At 34.2% G+C, this 14,341-nt stretch overlaps 1 protein-coding gene across 1 annotated transcript in view; it reads left to right on the top strand.

Annotated features, from left to right (window-relative positions):
* Positions 1-12,401, top strand: part of LOC138694439 (glutathione hydrolase-like YwrD proenzyme) — a 60,797-nt gene extending 48,396 nt beyond the window's left edge. Inside the window, exon 11 of the mRNA XM_069818156.1 lies at positions 12,184-12,401. The gene's annotated coding sequence lies outside the window, so the exon portion shown is untranslated. The remainder of the gene's footprint in view (positions 1-12,183) is intronic.
* The last annotated feature ends 1,940 nt before the right edge of the window (positions 12,402-14,341 follow it).

Genomic DNA, 14,341 nt, shown 5'->3' with positions numbered 1-14,341 from the left:
CTGTACCTACTCTATAAAAGAGTACCTTACGTACTGTAAATTCAGTCTTCACTTTTGCCTGTTCCGAAAAGATAAAATTACTCAGACATGCTATCTACTGTCCGTCCAAGTGGTTTTCTCGCAGGGTCGTAGAAATGGGGGAAATCACGTGACAGTTAATTAATTAACGAGGCGCTTTTATTTAAGTTATTTCAAACAGTTATATAATATTACGTAGACGTCCAATTCCTAACAAATTAATGTTTTCAGACAAGAGCTAAGACAGCCCAGCAACTAGCCTTTGCAGAGGGCGAGCAGAAGCGATGGGGGGGGGGGAACCGAGATGCGACTTGGGCAAACGGACGACAGTACCTGTGCGAGAATATGATTCAATATTGAAAGCTCTTTCGTCATTGGAAAACGCGAACATATTTCTGGAGCGTACTATATTCACTAACTCAGTACTGTTTGTGTTTACTATGACCGTAAGGCGACTTTGACTGTATACGCTTGGTTGTGTGAGGAGATCGGTTGGAAGTTTACTAGTAGAGAGGGTGGGAGTGAAGTACATTCAAAAACTCAGGTACAATAAAAATTGAAGTAAAAATAAGATAATGTCCCCTTGTATATGTTCAGAATAATTAACTTATATATTATCAAGTATTGCAAAAGTATATTTTGTTGCATAATGATAGAATTTCCTGTGCCTGTAGCCTATAGGCCAGTCTTGCGATGGTGACTAATATTTGCGGGCGAGAGCTCTTTTACCTGTAAACATTGCTAAAGGATGTACAGATCTTAGAACACAGCGCATCATGACGGAACAAAGGCGCTCATACAATAAAGTTTCAAGGAAGAGTGGAACATACAATATTTATGCTTCGAACATGGTGATGAAGTCCAGTGTTTGTGTAAAAAAAAATATCATTTGCAAAAAAAGCAACATAAAACGCAACATTAAAAAAATATATTTATTTATTTATTTATTTATTTATTTATTTATTTATTTATTTATTTATTCTGGTGTAGTTAAGGCCATCAGGCCTTCTCTTCCACAACACCAGGAATACAAATACAATAACAGAAATAAAAAGGAAAAGAAAAAAACACTATAAACGACATAGATGTCTATGACGTAGTGCAGAGGGCGGCCACTAGAGGGAACCCAAGAGTTGGAGCTTAATCTGAGACGATTCTAACCGGCGTCGGAGTTGTATCCGGTGTGGCTTAGTGGATAAAGCATCAGCACGTAGAGCTGAAAACCCGGGTTCAAATCCCGGCGCCGGACAGAATTTTTCTCCGTTCCATTACTCTTTCATCGTATGATGACGCAGAATATCTGCATGGAAATATCATATGTACTTCGGTACATTAAAATAATATATATGATATGCGTAAATCACTTCGTGATTTAAGACGGCGTTTATTCCGTCGGATCCCGGCCAAGTAGTCACTCACATCGAGTGCACCTCAGCACATGTATGGACTTCGGTCCTGCGTTCATAGACATCTATGACGTAGTGCAGAGGGCGGCCACTAGAGGGAACCCAGGAGTTGGAGCTTAATCTGAGACGATTCTAACCGGCGTCGGAGTTGTATCCGGTGTGGCTTAGTGGATAAAGCATCAGCACATAGAGCTGAAAACCCGGGTTCAAATCCCGGTGCCGGAGAGAATTTTTCTCCGTTCCATTACTCTTTCATCGTACTATAAACGAAGTAAAGTCACACAAAAATAGAGACAGGTTGCAGTCACACAAACTTTAAATGAGTGATTAAGTATAATTAATTGTATCCTAATTAACTAACATAAACAAGAAACTTGCGATTTTAATCTTGAGTAAAAAAAACACAAATCAACACTTCTAGCAATGTCTAAAAGGAATTAAACAAGACAAAATTTTCCAATTTAATTTTGAATTGTGATAAAGTCCGGCAGTCCCTGACATCATTAGGTAGCGAATTCCAGAGACGAGGTATTTCTACAGTGTAGGAGGATGAGTATAGAGACGTTCTATGATGAGGGATAGAAAGAAGTGCTTGATGTCGGTTTCGAAGAGTTGTAAGAAATTGAAAGCGCGATAAGAGATAATTCGGAGTAGAAGTATGCATGATTCTAAATAGAAGAGACAGTGAATGTATTGTTCTTCGTTCCTTCAGACGCACCCATGAAAGTAACTGGAGGGAAGGCGTTATATGGTCAAATTTACGAGTATTGCAGATGAATCGTATGCACACATTATGAACATTATAGGCATTTTTCAGGAGAAGAGAGATATAAATTGATTTCGGAATTGACATCGAAGATAAATTAATTTACATTTGGGTCAGTAGATTGTATCTAGATTCCTTTTATTTCTTTATTTTAAATGCATTGTTGATGTTTTATTTGTTGCTTGTTTACTTTTATTAGACTACGTGTTTCTTTAATTTAGAAGTAATATTTTATCTTTGATTGCACTTTAATTTATACTATTACTAAGCTCAAAAAGCCAAGTCACTTTTATTCCAAAAACTATTTTCAAGATTTTGAGCAAATATGAACTAAACATTTTGAAAACTTTGATGCAAGGAGCTTTTTTTTAGTAACGTCAATATAAAATATACTTAAAAATATAATTTCAAAACTGTTAGACCTAATTGCACCAAATTTTGTACAGATATTATAGATCTGTTTATATAGTTTAAATTTCACAAATTTTTGGCTGAAAAGTGTGGAAGTTTTAAAAGTCACACATATTCCCTTAAATGATTGACCCCAAAAAATACGACGGCTCTCAATATCTTAATTTAATCAATTTGTTTTTTTGTGTTACGTGCATCTCACAAATCACTCTAAGAAAACTCATTGCATAATCACGACTGGAGAGTAAGGACTACATTTTCACAATCATACAATCAATATTGTCGTTATTATTTTTTCAACAGATACTCAAAAGTACTTAGAAATAACACACGTCGAGCAGGTAGACCCTATTAGTTTCTCCTAACCAATGAAATGAAGTATTTACATAATAAATAATTGCTTTTAACAAGAAAATGGTTTACATGCAATTAACTTTTTCTATTTCTCTTTTTGTTCCTAAAACAGCCTTCCCATTGCGATTTGTTTATATATGCACATATATATTAAACAACTGGATAATTAGTCCTATTACATAGCCAGAAATTTAGTAACGCAAGTTATAATAATTGCTGCCTTTATTCGCTGCATGTGCATGTACATCCCTGTTGTCTACGTTACAGTGGATGCGCTATGCGCTCGTGATCAAGGTCGAGCTCTTCTACCGTGATTGGGAGCTAATATCGTCTCATCCCTGCTATAGGCATATGCGGTGATATTCCAAGTACGACGGGTGGCTTGAGATGGCATTCGTGAATCCAATGCCGAGGAACGGGCCATCCTGCCGCTGTCTATTAAACGCCGATTTCTGTCATCTCAAAGATTATGCCTTATGTAACCCTTTACATGGAGATCTAGAGAAGATCAAATCCAAAGTCACACTAACAGTGTATTTTGAGATCGGAACACGTCCATAGCCCTAATAATTTCTGTAGATTGTGATTATGATTGTGAGAAAATAGGTAGGCCTAAGCTTATGTGTCATTTAATGACATTAGCTTTTTAACTTTTAATGTATCAAGTAGGCCAGGTAGACATTTGTCATTAGTTACTGCTTATTTCTTGTAGAACAAGTTTGTATTGGACTATTCGCGTAAGTCGGATACTTAATGGGCACCATGGGAGCAGCGAGGCGGACATTTAAGTGTATGACGCCGAGTAATTCGTAGCTTTTCATTTAGAATACACGTCACGTGCTTATCGCTTGTGACACCGCTGTTTATATCACTATGCTAGCCTGAATTTCTATGAATAATTTAACATGGGCAGTCTGGTAACAAGATACTTGTCACAAAATTAGTATTTAACACGCACGTCTGACCGAAGTCGTGCGCATGATTTGCGAGTACGTTTGCATTGTCTTACTTTGTTACTTCAGATGTTATTTTTACCAATATATTTCATATAATTCCTCGTTGTGTAAGGGAAGTAGGCTCTACTGTAATGCAGCGAAAATAAATTTCGACAGTTTCACGAAAACATGTTTATATTTTGGCGTAGGCCTACAGGATATTTATATTTGTTACAACTGCTTTAATTTATGTAGGTCGATAAGTTTAAGTTATGGTAATCCTAATGTTTCGGACATATACTTCGTTCCGTAATGTCTGACAGGAGATGTAGACATTGCTGGCAGGGGAGAAGAAAAGTACAATTGCTATTCAACCAATGGCAGAGGTCTCATTCCACGCTTGTCTTGAAGTTGGGCGGTCTGAAGTGTTCTGATACAGCGCAGAAATTTTTAAAACTGAAAACGAGTCATGTACATAATATTTTAACTGAAATGTGATAAAGACGTTGGTTTTTAAACTAAAAGGGGATGTTAGAAGCAGTATGTTAACTAAAAACGGGACATGGCCACAGTTTTAAAATAAAATCAGGACATTAGCAAAGTTTTTTCTGACTAAAACACAGTTTTCAAAATAAACGAGATATGAGCACAGAATGCCAACTAAAAACGGGTCATCATCACCACTATCATCATTATCATAATCGTTACCATCATCACTATCTCCACGATCGTCATCCTCGTCGTCATTGTCATCCTCGTCGCCATTGTCATCCTCGTCGCCGTTGTCATCCTCGTCGCCGTTGTCATTCTCGTCGCCATTGTCGTCATCCTCGTCGTCATTTTCATCCTCGTCGCCGTTGTCATTCTCGTCGCCATTGTCGTCATACTCGTCGCCTTTGTCATCCTCGTCGCCATTGTCATTCTCGTCGCCTTGTCGTCATACTCGTCGCCATTGTCATGCTCGTCACCATTGTCGTCACACTCGTCGCCATTGTCGTCATCCTTGTCGTCATTGTCATCCTCGTCGCCATTGTCATCCTCGTCGCCATTGTCGTCATCGTCGCCTTGTCGTCATACTCGTCGCCATTGTCATGCTCGTCACCATTGTCGTCATACTCGTCGCTATTGTCATCCTCGTCGCCATTATCGTCATCGCTATCGTCATCATACCTGTCATCTCCATCACTGTTGTTTATTATTGGTAATGAATTAAAGTATTTTATGAGTGTTTGAGGACGCTTTTAAATACAGATGTTATTCAGCTCCGAAATACAACGTGGGCGAGAAGAGTCCGGCAAATTTTGGCTGGAGCCCTTTATCAGGGGCAGGGTTCTTTTTACATGACGTGAATACAACATGGCCTCAGCTAGTTTGAATCTACGAACCTCGCAACCAATGGCTATCCTGGTAACCGCTAGACCATCGAAGACAACTTGATGATGAAATAAAACAATAATAATCCGTACACTGCTCCGTCGATATAGGAGAAAGTCAATGTTTACTACTTAGATATAACACGTGAAGCAAGTTCCCTGTAACCAGCAAGCATCATCTTTAGATAGAGCAGTGGTAATCACTCTATGCTACACGTATTGCCATGGGTACGCATCCCACTGATTAGGCCTATGTATGTAAAAATACTGACATATTTATTTTATTATACAGGGACATCATTTTATTTTTACTTGCATTTTTATTGTACCTGCATTTCTGAATGTACTTCACTCTCACCCCTTCACTAATGTCCTTGCTCCCGTCAGACACACAAACTTACGGCCGCTGTTGCATTCGAAGTCTTCAAGCAGTGAAGTAAACACTGCAGTGTATAGTGTGTTTCATAAATATGGTTGCATTTCCATTTGAAGAAAGAACCTATATTAATAATATCGTACTAAAATTATATTCAAGAAACGATAATTTCAATTTTAGAGAATATGCTTCAAAATGTTTTTAATAATATGCGTACTGAATTGAAGCCTGCATTGTAATGAACGGCAACCATTTTCAGCAACTTGTTTAAAAATTCAGATTAGCTTTTTTTAAATTGAGGTGGCTAGAAGCAAAGGAATGCTAGTGACATTTGTAATAACATGAGTTAAGTGCATCCAGTGTAAGCAAAAGTATCTAAAATTTTAGTGGCAAAGGGAATTTTATTCGCATCACACATTAAAATTTAAATTAAAAAATTCATCGATTTTACGAAAGCTTAAATATTTAAACCCCATTTTCTCAAAAGTAACTTAAGTGCACTTACAGCCCTTTACTTATGACCCCCTCAATTTAAATGCACTCTCTATATTGTATGATAACATCAATAATTAATATGCTAAATAAAGTAGACATTACATAACGAACATAGCCGCCTGAAATGTTGAGTTTTTGAAAAAAAATGTTACTACTCTACTGTATTTTGATAAATTCCGTAAAAGTGATGATCAAACTGAAAATCGTAATATCGTATTTCCCTGCAACATAAATGGATACACTACTTTTCTCTCCTCCTATACCTAGTAAAATGATTTGTTTACATATTGCATTAGTAACATCAAACTCCTGTAATGGAAGGGGGCAACAGTGTTTCCGAGTATAGCCAGGTTAATGTTAAAAATGTTGGTAAAAATAAAGTGATGTCCCTGTACTTGTTGATAATATTATTGCATTATATTATATTTTATTTTGCAATATTTACTCTTGTTTTTCCGTGGTTAAATAACATTTTACGTAATTCATTACTATTATTATTGCATCAATAACTACTGTATAATAATAATAATAATAATAATAGTAATTTATTTTGATACATTAATTATAGTTTTTGTTAATTCTTATATAATTGCAATGCATTTTGGGGGTGCGCTAGCAAAAAAGATTGAATACCACTGAGGTAAAGAAAAATCAAGGAATATTATGGACAGTAAACAATCGATCATACGGGAATGGGTAATTAAGAGTTTTTAATTCATTATAAAATGTAAATTTGATACAGTGTTAATAAAAATTAAATAAATGAATAAATGAATGATGAATGAATGAATGATGAATGAATGAATGAATAATACCTTACTCTCTCCAGCAATATCCTTAACCTTGTGCCTTTTTCAAGGAGTTGAATAATATTTACTATGTCAGAAATACTCAGAGTTGGAAGTGTGATATGATGCCTTACAGATATGCGTGGACTTGTATTCTTGTCACAACAGACTCAAACGCATTCTACTAAATCGGCGAAGCAGTATATAATGAAATAGACATATAACTCGAAATAATTAGATATGTAAATAAATTAACTATACGTATGTAAATAATAAGCACAAGAATAAATAAGTAAATATGAATAATAAATATTTGAAACGAACAACGGAAATTTTCAATTTTCGATTTAGGAGTTCGGTATCCCTGGACAAAATTTCGTTCGAGAATCGTATACTGTAGGATTGAAAATCCCTTAAACTGCACTTGTGTACTCATCCCTAAAAGTGAGGGAGTTTGCGTGACGCCCCGGGGGCAAATGTCGCGTCGGAATCGAATGAAATTCCGTCTAACAGAAAATACTATCGTCTCGGCGCTAAATCGAAGCAGATAATAAACAAAAAGTTATAGGGACAGGATAAAGGTTGACGGACACGAAGAAAGACAGAGCTGAAGTTTCACAATCCCTTCAACAGCAATTATGATTCACAACGCGAAGACAGCCAGGTCACTTACTGGGAACAAGAGCGGTCTATGCAGGCACGGTACGGACTGGTGGGAAGCTTGCCAAGTTTAGACTGTGAGAGAAGTGCATTATCTCTAGGGGAAATTGAATAACTGAATGTGGTTCGGAAATCGTATTTTTGGATTTATTTATTAATTATTAATTAATTTACGTATTTATTTGTATATTTATTTACTTATTTATTTATGTATATTATATGAGTTGAAGAGTCCACTGCAAGAATGATGGATGTCACTTTCTTGTCGAAAATGAACCAAGACTGTCAATGCATAGCTTAAGACATATAGAATGTACATACAGAGTTATATGGCATTAACACTGATAGTCATTGTCCAGTAATGATCGGAAAATCTCAGTTAAGCTTTGAGCGCTAAGCATTTCAAACTTTCAATTGCTTCTCCTGAAAAATGTATTCCAAATGACATCTGTCATTCTTGCAGTGGACTCTTCAATTATTTATTTATGTATTTCTTTATATATTTACTTATGTACTTATTTATATATATATATAGTTTTTATTTACGTATTTATTTTATTTATTTAGTTGTTTATTCACTTAGTTACTTGCTTAATTAATTAGGCTATTTATTTAATTATTTATGTAATTATATATTTAATTATATATATATATATATATATTTAATTTTTTATTTATTTAGTTATTTATGTATTTAGTTGTATATTTATTTACTTGCTTAGTTAATTATTTACTCCTTTATTTAGTTATTAATGTATTTATTTATTCATTCATTCATTCATTCATTCACATATTCATTTATTTAGTGATTTATTTATTTAGTTATTTATGTATGTATTTATGTACTTATCTATTGATTTATTTAGTTACTTGTTTATTTACTTAATTATTTGTTAATTTAATTATTTATGTATTTAGTTGTTTATTTATTTACTTGATATTTACTTATTTATTAATTTTCATGTTTGATATAGTGGTCAGTTATATTTTATTTAATGCTCGTTGATGTCCCATTATTATAGCTTGCGATTTGTCTGGATTTAACCAAAGTCCAAATTTTTGCGCCCATTATGTCTAGGACGTGTGTGGTTGTAATATGTTTCGAATAGCCTCTATAGTTGAAACTTTAGCACACGTCTTGGGATTCTGTGAACAGGGATTGCTCTTGAGGAACTCTAAGCATCATCTTGTAAGATCCAAAATTGCTGCCCCATTAAGAAATAAGGGCTGGATAGTAGAAGAAGAAATCTCCTGTCTAGCTGAAAACGGGTCAACGAGACGAGTAGATATTTTAGCGTACAATGCTGACGCTAAACAGGGCATCATTGTGGGCCCCACGATACGTTTTGAAGTAGAATGTCATCAGTCAGCCGAGGTCCACCTTGAGAAGAAGTCGATCTATGAGCCTACAGTCAACTATTTCGAGCTGAAATGTGCCTTCATTCACGTTGAGGTATTCGGCTTGCTCATAGGTGCTCGAGGGACTATACAAGCTTTTTTCGAAGAATTTCGACGGCAGTTTGGACTGCCAACATCTCTGAGGGATGACATCGTGATAATTGTGTTACAAGAGCGGTATGTTGAAGTTTTCATGTTCGAGGAAAAGTTTGAAAAAGCGAAACGTAGTTGAGCTTTTTTAATTTCCGAGAATTGAAAGAAAACATATCGCTCGTGTATCGTACATTATTTTGTGCGAAGATCGTTTATTACATACCTGAAAGAGGACTTTCTAATTAGTTGCAATGAAATCTCCATCTTGGTTTGTGTTCAATGACGGCAATTTTGGAAAACAAAAATATCTATCTTCAACATTGTTGCTTTAAAATGTTTTCTGTGTTTACTATACTCCAGCAGGCCGTGATATACGTCTGTCTTTTTTTCCCCCAGTCTATAAATGCGAACTTAAAACAAACGGCTTCCTTAATGTTACATGTATCACGAAATGCAGTAACTTTAGTGGAGTTGTAGAGTTTACTTAATTTTTGCAAATATTTAAAAACAATAATTAACAGTGCAATTTAGGTGAAATTGCAATGGTAAGTTTCCAATTTATAATTATTACTATAGTGAACGTCTCTAAAAATAATATGTTAAAAGCCTAAAGCAGTAAAATGAATATGTCACTTAAGCGGTAAGAAGAGGGAAATTGTTATGTGTGTTAGGTTGGGAATACTGAATGTGGAATTTTAGACTTACCGCGGGTTGGTTTTGTGCGGAAACCAAGCAAATACGCACGATCTCGCACAAAAAATCCTGCCAAATCCTAATTAATCACATGGTGCCACATTAATGGCAATTGTAATTTTTGACGCCCTTTTCTTTGTTTCCCTTTTTTAAAATTTAATATCTATGTTTACATAAGTATAATAATTTTTTTTGAGGATATACTGAGTCCGTAAGGGCTACCCTCAATGGGGGCAGTTTAATATTATTATTATTATTATTATTATTATTATTATTATTATTATTATTATTATTATTATTTAATTTTAATGTCTCTGAATAGTTCCATTAGTTGCAAAATATTTAATTTTCTCTGAATAGCTTTGTAGTTGCAAATGGACGTTCGATACAAAAATACTGTTACCATGCAGGCTTCATGAACTCTGTAAACGTCTCTGTACGCCAAGAGACCGAAGGCCGCTGTTGCAGAAAACCGTAGTTGGCGTAATATTGCATGCTAGTTGACACAATAATAATAAACAAATTGAGTTGTCATAGTGATGGAAGAGTTAATAATGCAGCGGATGGTTTTATGAGCTGGAGTGGGGGTGGGGTGCTTTAATCGCAGGAAGTTTTGCTATGAAGAGGGAAGGACAGGGGAAATGGTCTCTAATTATTGCAGCGACAAGTTTCCTCCGTATTGAGAAAACTGGATTGTTAAAAGGGGTCACACGCAGCACAACCCCCTCCCCTCCCTCGAATTATCTTCTTTTCATATTGATTTGCTGTAGGGTTTACTGTGACTGGCACAACTTGAGAATACTTCGCGAACAAAATTAACATCATGGAAAGGGAATTTAATAAGACAAGGCAGGAAATGGTCGTGCTCACGTGACAAATCAAGCGAATTCTTTTAATATTTTGGTAGTGCTAGCAATTATGTGAATATCTGCAGTTAGGCCTACATAATAAAGTTTTCAGAAAAATCTAAGAAATTTGAGAGGATTTCAAAAGCTTTTTTTATGTTCCCCTTGAAGTAATACACTACATTCATTTTTTAATTTTTTTAACTTCTGGGACAACAGTTTTTTATGTTCCTCTTGAAGTAATACACTACATTAATTTTTTTAACTTCTGGGGCAACAGTTTTTTATGTTCCTCTTGAAGTAATACACTACATTAATTTTTTTAACTTCTGGGACAACAGTTTTTTATGTTCCTCTTGAAGTAATACACTACATTAATATTTTTTAATTTTTTTAACTTCTGGGACAACAGTTTTTTATGTTCCTCTTGAAGTAATACACTACATTAATTTTTTTAATTTCTGGGACAACAGTTTTTTATGTTCCTCTTGAAGTAATTAAATTTTATTTATTTTTTTAACTTCTGGGACAACAGTTTTTTTATGTTCCTCTTGAAGTAATACACTACATTAATTTTTTTTTTTTTTGACTTCTGGGACAACAGTTTTTTTATGTTCCTCTTGAAGTAATACACTGCATTATTTTTTTATTTTTTTTAACTTCTGGGACAACAGTTTTTTATGTTCCCCTTGAAGTAATACACTACATTAATTTTTTATTTATTTTTTTAACTTCTGGGACAACAGTTTTTATGTTGCTCCTAAAGTAATACACTACATTAATTTTTTATTTTTTTTTAACTTCTGGGACAACAGTTTTTATATTCCTCTTGAAGTAATACATTACATTAATTTTTTTAATTTTTTTTTAACTTCTGCGACAACAGTTTTTATGTTCCTCTTGAAGTAATACACTACATTAATTTTTTTAATTTTCTTAACTTCTGAGACAACAGTTTTTATGTTCCTCTTGAAGTAATACATTACATTATTTTTTTTAAATTCTGGGACAACAGTTTTTTATGTTCCTCTTGAAGTAATACACTACATTAATTTTTTTAATTTCTGGGACAACAGTTTTTTATGTTCCTCTTGAAGTAATACACTACATTAAATTTTATTTATTTTTTTTTTAACTTCTGGGACAACAGTTTTTTTATGTTCCTCTTGAAGTAATATACTACATTAATTTTTTTTAACTTCTGGGACCTCTAGCAGTTTTTTATGTTCCTCTTGAGGTAGTACACTAGGCTACATTGGTTTTTAAAACTTTTGGATTATCTAACATGTTTTTTGTATTCCACTTGAGCTAATACATTGCGTTAATTTTTTTAACTTTTGGGTCCTTCAGTATGTATTTTTTATGTTCCTCTTGAGGTATTATTTAATTTATATTTATCAAATTTTAAAAATACAGGGTGTCCACATGAAACCTTTACAACTTCAGATGTAAATACAGTAACAAATTATTGAGACACGATATCAAGATGAGGTTTTCAGCATGTTAATCAGAAACTGTCGAAGTTTATATGGAAATTTTGTTAGATTGTTGAAATGGGTTTTTTGGTTGCAGGTGTGAATTTTGGTGAAATCTGAAATCTGACAGTGAAGGAGATGTGGACACTTCAGGAGATGGCACAATGTGTATCCTGGTTTATGAAAATACGATCAGATTCACAGGTGTAGCGTCACGTCCATGGAAGAAAACCGTAATCACGGCCAACAATCCGGGAATAGCACCGAAAAGTGTGCTGCGGCAAAAGGGCAGAGGGGCTGATCGGCTTTAGTCCTTCATGGTTATTTAACGATGCTGTATCAACTATTGTGTTATTTATCGTAGATGTGATAGCGAGATGGTATTTGGCGATATGAGGATTCGCCAAAGATTATCTGATATTCGTCTTACGGTTGGGGAAAACCTCGGAAAAACTCAACCAGATAATCAGGCAGATAATCCGAGCGCAACTCCGGATCGGCAGGGAAGCGCAGTTTTCTCAAGTGATGGACATGACAACAAATATCTCCCATCCATTTCCTCTTCGCTGTGACTTAGGATGCAATTAAGGAATAGAAAGATGTTCAGGTTATGAAGTTGCCGGGCAGGCAGGGTTGCCAGAAACTTTCATCAGGAATCCAGGACAGGTAAATGATAGGGTCAACTGCGTACTTAAACTTGACTACACATTTGAATTAATTCAATTTTTAAAGCAGCTTATTTTATTCGTTTTATTATTTCAAATAAATATATAGGTCTTATCTAAACTTCTAATTTTGTTACATTTTTGCTGTGTTATGAATTTTTCTTTGAATTATTGATAAAAAATAATGTCATATTACAGTCTGATTTATACAGAAAATGTGCATGATACAGTATTTAAATCCTATTAATAATAAATCAACTTCAAAGACAGTAAAGAATAGGCTACATATTCATTCAGTCATAGTTTCCTGCCCAAGCGCAGGTCTTTCACTGCAAATCCAGCATTCTCCAATCTTTTCTATTTTCCCTCTTCCTCTTAGTCTCCGCATATGATCCATGTAGATAATGTTTGTTGTCTGATATCTTTTGTATTATTTTCATCAGTGTTTGTATTTTTTTGTATTTATGTGTGCTATCTCGTAGGATGGACGAGAAGGTCTTATGGCCTTAATCCTACCGGATTAAATAAATAAATAAATAAATAAATAAATAAATAAATAAATAAATAAATAAATGGATAAATGAATAAATAAGTAAATAAATGAATCAGTAAGTAAATAAATGAATAAAAAAATTAATAAGTAAATAAATTAATAAATAATTAAAATTTTTTCTTTCTGTTCACCATTCCTTCCAGAGTATCTTCAGTAGGCAGTTTCTTCTCAGCCAGTTTCTTTTTCTCTGCCTGGAAAGTTTCAGCATTATTCTTTCTTCACCCACCCTTTCTAACACAGCTTCATTTCTTATTCTGTCTACCCATTTTACACGCTCCATTCATCTCCATATCCACATATAATAAAAATATAATACCGTATATATATACTATAGTATTATCGTTTTCATTTCAGTAGCACCTGATAAGAGGTGCTAGGAGGCATTAACGACTACGTTGAACATTAGGTTGGACAAGGTCTTGAAATAATGAATAAGGATTTTTTTTTTTATAATTTAATAGGAATGAGACATCCAGAACTCAGGACGCACACCATTAAAATCCAGAACAATCCTGGGAAATCCAAGACGTCTGGCAACTCTGCGGGCAGGGAAGTTTTATCCAGTATCCAGTCTAAATAGAACAGTTGCAGATTTTTTAATGCATTTAAACTGATTCTGAATGTTTGTGAAGCGACTTTAGCTCTTATTTTAGAAAGTTTTTTTTTCATTTGTTGGCGTCTATAATTGTGCTGCTTGCATTAATGTAAGTTATATATTTTAATTGCTGGGTAAAGGATGCTTTTTAATATTTCTGTAGTTTAAGGAACACATTTTCTTCTTTGCCACGTAGTCGTCGTCTTATTTCGAGAGATCCGCTGCAGTACGATTTTTTAAACAATTTTAACGTTAAATGATATTTATTGAAGGATCATTAAGATGAAACTGACAGATTTTCGCTCCATCTTTGGATGCTAATAACTTAATACTTACGATGTATTTATAGGAATATGTTAGGTATATGAAAGAATAAAGACTATTTTATCTCAAAAAATGTTTATTTTATTATCACAATAAAATTGCACATTGTTTAAACAAT

Source organism: Periplaneta americana, chromosome 1, assembly GCF_040183065.1.
Source record: "Periplaneta americana isolate PAMFEO1 chromosome 1, P.americana_PAMFEO1_priV1, whole genome shotgun sequence".
Lineage (NCBI taxonomy): Eukaryota > Metazoa > Arthropoda > Insecta > Blattodea > Blattidae > Periplaneta > Periplaneta americana.
The sequence above is the reverse complement of the archived record's forward strand: the minus strand, read 5'-3'. Positions and strand labels throughout refer to the sequence as shown.